The 8,721-nt window shown below is 46.8% G+C and overlaps 1 protein-coding gene across 2 annotated transcripts in view; it reads left to right on the top strand.

Moving 5' to 3' along the window:
• Positions 1-4,821: 4,821 nt before the first annotated feature.
• The window catches only part of ALKBH8 (alkB homolog 8, tRNA methyltransferase), a 59,452-nt gene continuing 55,552 nt past the window's right edge, over positions 4,822-8,721 (top strand). Inside the window, exon 1 of one of the 2 annotated variants that reach the window (XM_004708990.2) lies at positions 4,822-4,911. The gene's annotated coding sequence lies outside the window, so the exon portion shown is untranslated. The remainder of the gene's footprint in view (positions 4,912-8,721) is intronic. The other variant, XM_045297792.1, reaches the window with a different exon arrangement.

Here is an 8,721-nt window from a genome sequence, read left to right as displayed (position 1 = left end):
AGGCATGAGCCAGTTTACTTGTGAGGTGATGCTGAGGTATTCCCTTGCTCCCTCCCAATAGCTGCAGGTGTCTCCCAGGTGCACCAGCGAGCTCTGCAGGGAGGCCGTTTTGGTGGCGTCCAGGGCCTGAGCACAGAGTCTGATTCTCACAGCTCAGGCCCTAACTGACCTGGCCCAGTCATCCCGGGGACATAACCTACGATAAAAGGCAAGTAGAGCTTTCTCACAAAGGGCAAAAGAAGTGCCACATTCAAGGAAGGCACTGGGGCCCAAAGGTTTGCTCCCACAGATCTTGAGGGGTCCTGAGAGCAGAGTCATCAGGTAGAAACCTTTCATCTGTCTGTTCACATCCATAGGGCAGAGGTGGGAACACCTTGTTGCACCTTTTGACTTCCATCTGCCAAGATGGCAATGACCAGCACCCAAAAAAGAGAAACATTTTTTAGCCAGAGTCCACCTCATTCCATCTTTGACAGGACAGCCTCTCCTTATACTGATGACTCCTTGAGAAAATCAGGAATCCTGCAATGACCCAGGTAGTCACAGCAAGTACCAGGCTTCCAACCTGCTCCTGGAAGGACGAAGGTTTGCACCGGCCACGATCTGATGCATGGAACAGAACATCTCCAAATGGACTTGATTCCCAATGGAAGGTCATTTCCTTTAAAACAACAAAATAAAAACAAAAGATGGGTGCCTGGAAAGTGACCGTTGTGCCAGGAATAGGGGCTGGGTGGCTAGAGATCTCCTAAGGCATGTGCAGGAGCACACCACAGGTCCCTCGGCTAGAAGCTTGGGATAGCAGAGATGAACAGTTCCAGGCCTGGCAAATAGGAGGTGACAATCAATGTTGGCTGCTCTAAAAGTCTTCAATTGCATGAAGACCCTGTTAGAGCTCTGGGATGGCAAGTGGTGAGCCAAGCCTGGCCTCTACCCAGCTGGACCAGCTCTGCTCCTAAAGGGATGGGTCCATAAAGTACTCTTACTCTGTTTCTGTGGAGTCCTGGGCTATTCTTACCCACCCAGAGACAGTTTAGAAGACAGGCCTGTAGATCTACTTCCAAAACGTAAAAATCCGATGAGCACTCCCCTCTGTTTACATGGAGTCACGAGTGAAAATCAACTGGACAGAAATGAGCAGCAGCAACCAGTCCACCCCTAGCATGCGCAGGGTCCATGACATCTGGGCCTTTCTTCGCTCAAGCACCTCTCACCAGGTCTCTCAGATTGCATGGTCAGTAGGATCATGGAGGGGACAGTATCCCTCAGGATATAATTGGTCTTGGGGAGTACGTGAATTCTTTTTATTAGAAAGATCAGCACATGCCTGGTCCCTGTGAGGTGGCGATTAAAGATGACCCAAATGTCCACCTTTTCCACACTGCTAGACCGTCTCATCATCTTGATCTCAACTCTTCCTGCTCCTTCAGGCCCCTTCCTCCCATCTGAGGGTTCTGTAATTCGCTGCAGATGTAGGCATGGCTTAGGCTGGGGTCTTATCAGGATGCCTTGGAATGCATCTGCTAACTAGCTTATCCAGGTTGTTACCCGAATCCAGTTCCTTGTGCTTGTGAGACTTAATCTATTCCTTGTGCGCGTAGGACCGAGATCCCCATTTCCTGACCAGCCTTCATCTGGGAGTTGCCCCTAGCTCAAAAGAGGCTTTGCTCCACTCCTTACCCTTGGACCCTTACATCTCAGAGCCAGCATAGACTCCTTAAATCCTCCCACAGGCAGAGTCATTCTGACTTTTCCTTCTACCTTATTTTTCTTGCTCCCGAGTAAATTCTTCGCTTTTAAGGAATTGCGTGGTCAGATTAGGCCTCTGAACCATCCAGGATAATCTCTGATTCATAGCCTTAGTTTCATCTGCATATGGATTGGAACCTCCGACCTTCCAGTTGGCAGCTCAGCACTTTAACCACAGTGCCAATAGGGCTCCTTGTGGTGTTCACAGGGAGGAAGTCATGGAATCTGGTGAACAGAAAATGCTGGGTGACATTTGACGATGTTGTCCAATTAGGGAGTCCCTAGTCACATGTGGCATTTAGATTTAAATTAAAGCTGAATACAATTGAAAATAAAATTCAGTTCCTCAGTTACACTAGCCACATTTCAAATGCTCACAAGCCACAGGTGGTCACTCTACTGGAAAGCCCATAGTATAAGACATTTCCATCAGCATGACGATTCTATTGGAATGTACTGCCTTTAACAGAAGGTTCAAGTGCTCAGCTGCTAGTGATAAAGGTTGAAGGTTCAAGCCCACCGAGAGGGACCTTAGAAGAAAGGCTTCTAGATCTACGTTAGAAAACTCATCCATTGGAGCTCTGTGGGTGCAGTTTTTCTCACGCATGCATAACCATGAATCGGACTTGACTGCTTGACTACGGTTTTTATCGTGGGAAAGCGAAACAACAATGGAAGACTCCTCATGTTCCCTCTCTTCTGCCTTTCAGCACTTTGCTATGCCTGTTGAGGTCACCTCCAGTTTGCTCTCTCCTCTTCCCTTTTGCTATCCAGTTTGGGCATCATGGCTCTTTCACAGCAATGGCTATCTCCACGGCCTCTTAACTGGTGTTTCCTCCTTCTATCCTGTTTTCCATGGATGCAATCCTGGAAGCACTCCCTAGTCTATGCCAAGAAATTTGGAACCCAACCACCCGACCAAATGACAGGAAGAGATCCATGTTGGTGTGCACTCTAAAGAACATTGACCCAACAGAAGGAAGAAATTATCCAACAAAATCAGTAATAACACATGCAAGTAAAATTTTGCTGAAGATACGTTAAAAAATGGCTGCAGCACTACTTCAGCAGGGAGCTAAGCTGAATTCAGAAGAGGACGTGAAACAAGGGATATCACTGCTGATGCCAGATGGATCTTGGCTAAAAGCACAGAGTACCAGAAAGAGGCTTCTCTGTGTTTTATTGGCTATGAGAGGCATTTCCCAGGGTGGATCATAATAAATGATGAATACCGTTTCAAAGAAGGTGAATTCCAGAACACTGAATTGAATTATACCACTGACTACATATGGAACCTGTATACAGAGACAAAGAGGCATTCGTTAGAATAAGGACATATTGTATGGTTTAAAAGCCGAAAAGATATGCACTAAGGTTGTATCCTTTCACCATATTTACAATCCTAGAGGCTAGCTAGACTATATGAAGAGAGACACAGCATCAAAATTGGACTAAGACTCATTAACCACCTGTGATATGCAGATGACATATCTGCTTGCTGAACGCAAAAAGGACTTGAAGTAAGTACTAAAGAAGATCAAAGACTACAGACTTCTGTATGAATTACACCTCGATGTGAAAAAAAGCAAAAATTTTCACAACTCGATGAATAAAAAGCATCATGATAAACAGAAAAAAAAAATGAAGTCCAAAATGTCATGGAAGCAATTGTCAAGGAATCAATGGCATATTGCACTGGGAAAATATGCAGCCAAAGACTTTTTTAGAGTATCGGAGAGCAAAGACATTGCGAAAGAGCAGGGTGAGCCTGCCCAGCCGTGGTATTCCAGTGGCCTCACTTTGCAGGGGAACGCTGGACAGGGAATAAGGACGGCTGAAGAGGAACCGATGCATTTGAATTGTGCTGAGAATATGGTATCCTCAACACATTTGTCTACTATGGACTGCCAGAAGAATACACCACTCTGTCTTGGAAGAGGTGCAGCCAGAATTCTTAGATGCCAGGACGATGAGACTTCATCTCATGTATTTTGGACATGCCAACAGAAGAGATCAGTCCCTCCAAAAGGGCATGGTGCTTGGTAAAGTCGGGACTCAGCAAGCTGGGCTGACACAGTGACCGCAAATATGGGCTCAATCGTAACCATTGTGAGGTTGGTGCAGGATAAGGAGTGTTTGCTTCATTCTGCTGCACTAGACAACAACCTAGTCTCCAAACAAATTATTCCTCCTCTCAAGGCCGGTCTCGGGCTCATGCCACTTTTCCTAGCCAACAGCATTGAAACTTTAATCGAAACATCCACTGTGTGTGTGTGTGGGTCGGGTGGGAGTGGGTGTTGAGTGGAGGTTGTATAGGGTACTGTATTCGTGTTTTAGGAATGGTGCCCCACTCTCACCCCTCCTTCCTTACACTCACCAAGCTCACAATCCAATGCAGGCAGGATCCAATCAATCTCTTTTGGTTTTAATTTCCAATCTATCACCTATTTCCAACCTATTATCTTTTCCTCTGTCGTTGCTTAAGTATTTAATATCTTGTTGCTTTTTCACTTTACAACTGCCCTACCCTGGTAAAGAGTCGGTTTGTGGTCTCTCTTCTCAGCTTCTCCCTGAAACTGGTTGCATCCATTTTATTTCGGTAATCTTCCAGATTACATTTCAGTCGTACATGACAGAAAGTCAATTTGATGGCAGTCCTCCCTCACCATTCCTTCACACATCTTAGTGCTCGGTGATACTCACTTTGACATGCTCATCTTGCCAACCTTAGGATCCGCACCGTTCAGATTCAGGAGGAAGATTACAGATCCCCAGTGCGGTGGGACACAATTACTGCGGGCCAGCACAGAAGGAAAACAAAAATTTGATTCAATGTGTCTGTTGTGGGAATCCACTGATCAAAAGACGATGGATTCCCAACCATTGCTGTTCCCTCCTATAAGACAGCAGAAATCTCAACGTAAAAGATGAACAAACCAAACTCGTAGCCGCTAAAGCGGTTAAACGAGTCTCGGGGCGGCGAAAGGGATTGTGGGAGCGCTGCTCGTCGCCCGCTGACTTCTGGGAAATGTAGTGCCGCTGTCTCCAATATGGCTGCGCCCAGGTAAGGTAATTGACCAGTGTGGGTCCCGGCTTTCTGAGATTGCGGCGGTGACGGAGAGCATCCGCCCCGGTAGAAGCGCTGGTGAGGACCAGGGAAAGGTGAGCCAGGGAAAGGTTTGTGTCTTGCTGACTGGCGCGATGGGTTACGAGCGGGTGCTTCCCCGCATCCGCCTTTTCCGGTCAGCGTAGCGCGCGGGCGGCTGAGAAGCCGGGAGGCGACAGAGGCCTGGGAGGCTTTCTGTGTGGGCGGGTGGGTGTCTTCCTTGCATTTGGCGGTTCTCTTATGTTTTAGGTGCACGGATTTGTATTTCATCAGGTGCTCGCGTGGTGTCTGTCAGCCTTTTGCAGTTTGGGGTCTGGGGACAACCTGGGGTATGATAAATGCTTTTGAGATTTTCTGATCTGCAGAAATCGGTTGAAGCAAGGTCCCTGGTGGCTGGCAACGCGCACACACTTGAGCCTTTGTGCTCGTGCCCTGCTAGTAGCAGACTGTTTGTTTTTACCAACAGTTCTATTGACACATAATTTATATATCATACAATTAAATAGTTCAATCATATCAAGGATTGCGCAATCATTACCACGTCACTTTTAGAGCATCACCCCCCCCCCCTGGTTAAATCGCCTTTAAAATGAATTGTGCAATCACAATCCGTCCTAGTGCTTCCTTCCCCTTCCCGCCTTTATTATTTACTCCCGAAATCCCCTTTCCCTCCCAACCCCCACCCCTGCATTCTCTATAACCCCTTGTATCTGTTATTATCCTTCTGTATCCACTCCTCCTCTGCTTCACAGGTGGGAAACCAATAAAAACCCAAATCACACCAAGGTGGTAAGGGCAAAATCATAATAGTAAGACAAAAATACAAATAATGCCTAAGAAGTCAAAAAACCCCATCAACATTCCAAAAGCCAGGAAGACGCTTCTGCCATGGAACAAGTAAGAGATAGTTGCACCCAGAACTAAATCAGCTCAAGCCTATAGGATGGTCAACTGGCCAAGTATCGGGTTCAATCCAGCATAATCAAGATCACAGTGGTCTCTGCCTGCTAGGAAGGTTGTTTCCACACTCTTGCCGGTAGCTAGAGCGGATCTGCCGGTGGCTCAGTCTGACCAGATACTCTTCAGGTGGGTTTGGGGGCTCCCACTGTCCCCCATAGCCCTCCACAAGTGGGGTGGTCATAATTTTAGCTCTGATACTTTCCACCATATTCGAATTTTGTAATTGTCATCTTTGGAGAACACAAGCTGATGTGCATCTTCCGTGTGGACTTAGTTGACTCCTTGCTTAGATGGCTGCTCTGTTTGAATACAAGTCTTTAAGACCAGACATTATGCTGATTGATAGCCGGGCACCATCTACATTCTTCACCATATTTTGCTGTAGCACCCTTATCTTCAGGGATTCTTTCATGAAGGTCATCATTATGGAGCAGGGCCATGATGCTCTTAAGTTGGAGCTAGGATTTAGTGGGAGTCCAAAACCCAATCCTGGATCTATGCTTTTTTAAAAAAAAATGTGTTGTAACCTGGGGGTTAACACATGTCATATTCCGTAGTTCAATCATGTCAGACATGCTTTTCCTTGTGGACTTCTTGGTATCATCTCCCTCTTATCTCCCCCTACCCCTCCATATCCCCTTTCCCCAAAACCTTGTTATATTGTCTTTCCCTATAGGCTTGACATTCCTGGGTTTCATTTACCAAAAACCAGATAGCACAGCTTCACGACGGTGAGCCCAAATGGTGACACCCCTCTGAGACACACCCTAATGTAAACAAGCACAAGCATAAGTAACAGAATGGTCGTCACAGGATTGCTGGAACAATACGTATCTTAATACAGCATGCAGGGCATGGATGTAGCAAGACCTTGTTTGTCCACCAACCAACAGTACACTGTTCTTGGTACAGCTGTTTTTTGCTTCCTCAGACACCCTGTGTTTTCCACCTTAAGTCCTCAGGTTGCAAGTTTGTCTGGGTAGAGTCCAGTTCTCCTAGTGGAGTTCCCAAATGGGGCCTCCCCTATGCGGTCTCTGGAACATGATGTGTACCCCAAAGATACAGGATTCAGTGCCCCAGCATTTTATGGCACCCCACCCAGGTTCCCAGGATACCCCAGGTGCCCTAGGTCAATTCTGCCCACCTGCTGCCTTCCACTAAAGACCCTCCCCACCTAATGTTCCCAAGAGCATCCTCTGTCTCTCATCCCCCCACCTGGAGGTCAGCCTGCCCTCCCCACCCCTCCCCTTAAAAGGCACGCACCTATGTTCCCCCAAAGTTGACCCTTCCCTCTCACCTCTTCTGTGGTGTTCCTCCCATCAGTAAGCCTCATTCATCCATCAGGAGGGTCTCCCTCTCCAGGGGACCTCACCCCAGATCCACATGGCAACTACTCAGCAGACAGCAGTCCTTCCCTTCGCCCCCAGACATTGGATCCCAGCTGCCCTGAGATGCCCTCCGGCCAAGTGACCTACACTGTACTTACCGGGAGTAGATGATTGTGGTTCAGTGCCACTGGTACAACTCTTTACCAGGTTGTCTGATCACCGGCCAGAAGACTGGATGGCCTGCAAACTTGAGCTTGTGCCTGTTTTGCTGTTAGTTCCCACCGCCGTGGACTCATAGTATTTGCCATTTTGTGCTTGACTAACTTCACTCAGAATAATGTCTTCCAGGTCTCTCCATGAGTTGAGGTGTTTCATGGTTTCAGCGCATTTTTTAGAGATGTGTAGTATTCCACTGTGTGTATGTAACAGAGTTGTTATATCCACTCTTCTCTTGATGGGAATTTAGGCAGTTTCCAGCTTCTTGCTATTGTGAACTGTGCTGTGATAACGGGGAGCAAACATCTGTTCGCAATCTGTTTCTTATTTCTTTTGGGTAAATACCAGTTATGGTAAAGTTGGACCATATGGTAGTTCAATTGCCATCTGTTTTAGGCATCACCATATTGCCTTCCACAGTGGCTGTATGTATTTACAAGTCCACCAGCAGTGGATAAGAGTTCCTGTCTCACGTACCCTCTCCAAAATTTGCTCTCATTTGTTTAATTGGGCTACAGTAATGGGTGTTAATTGCTTATCTCGTTGTTGGGCTGACTTGCATTTCCTGCATTGCTAATGACCTGGAGCATTTCTTCGTGTTTAATCGCCATTCAGATGTCCTCCTTTGTGAATCTTGTTCAGATCTTTTGCCCACCTTCTCAGAGGGCTTGTAGTTTTTTTCTTCCTTTAAGCTTGTAAGATTCTGTAGATCTTAGTCATTAGTACTTTGTCTGTTAGGTTGTTTTCACTCTCTTAATAAAGTCTTTCGATGTACCCAAGTGTTTTGTTTTTAAAAGAGCCCATTCATCTATTTTATCTTCCAAGGAGTGTGTTTCCTTTGTTGTTTCTGATAGATGTATTCCCTGCACTAGGGCTCTTAGCTTTGTTCCACTTTTCTCATTGATGATCTTGAGAGCTATGGGTTTTACATGAAGGTCCTTGATCTATCTTGAGTTTGTGTTTGTGCATAGAGGGAGATATGGGTGTTGTTTCATTCTTCTGCATGTGGATGTCTAGCTTTCCCAACACCATTTATTGAAGAGGGCATCCGCTTCCCATTTCATGTTTTTGTGGCCTTTGTCAAAATCAATTGTCTGCCCCATACCAGCTATGTGGACAACTGCCCCTCCCCCCAGAAGAATTTACTTTAGAGGACAGCACTGAAGCTGCAGCTAGGGGAGAGGGACATGTCTGTTCAGAGCACATGGGAGCAAATCAATGGGGAGGAAGAGATGGTGGAGCACATCCTGGTCCACTAGGGCTGGAGGACGATATCCCCGCTCCCACTATGAGACACGATGTGCCTCACTGACCCAGGGCCCTGTGGGGGACAACACTGGAGGTTCAGTTTCGGGATTGGCC

Source organism: Echinops telfairi, unplaced genomic scaffold (genome assembly GCF_000313985.2).
Source record: "Echinops telfairi isolate 266 unplaced genomic scaffold, ASM31398v2 ScPeMD7_7421;HRSCAF=8459, whole genome shotgun sequence".
NCBI classification, from domain to species: Eukaryota; Metazoa; Chordata; class Mammalia; order Afrosoricida; family Tenrecidae; genus Echinops; species Echinops telfairi.
This window is presented reverse-complemented; position numbering and strand designations above follow the sequence as displayed.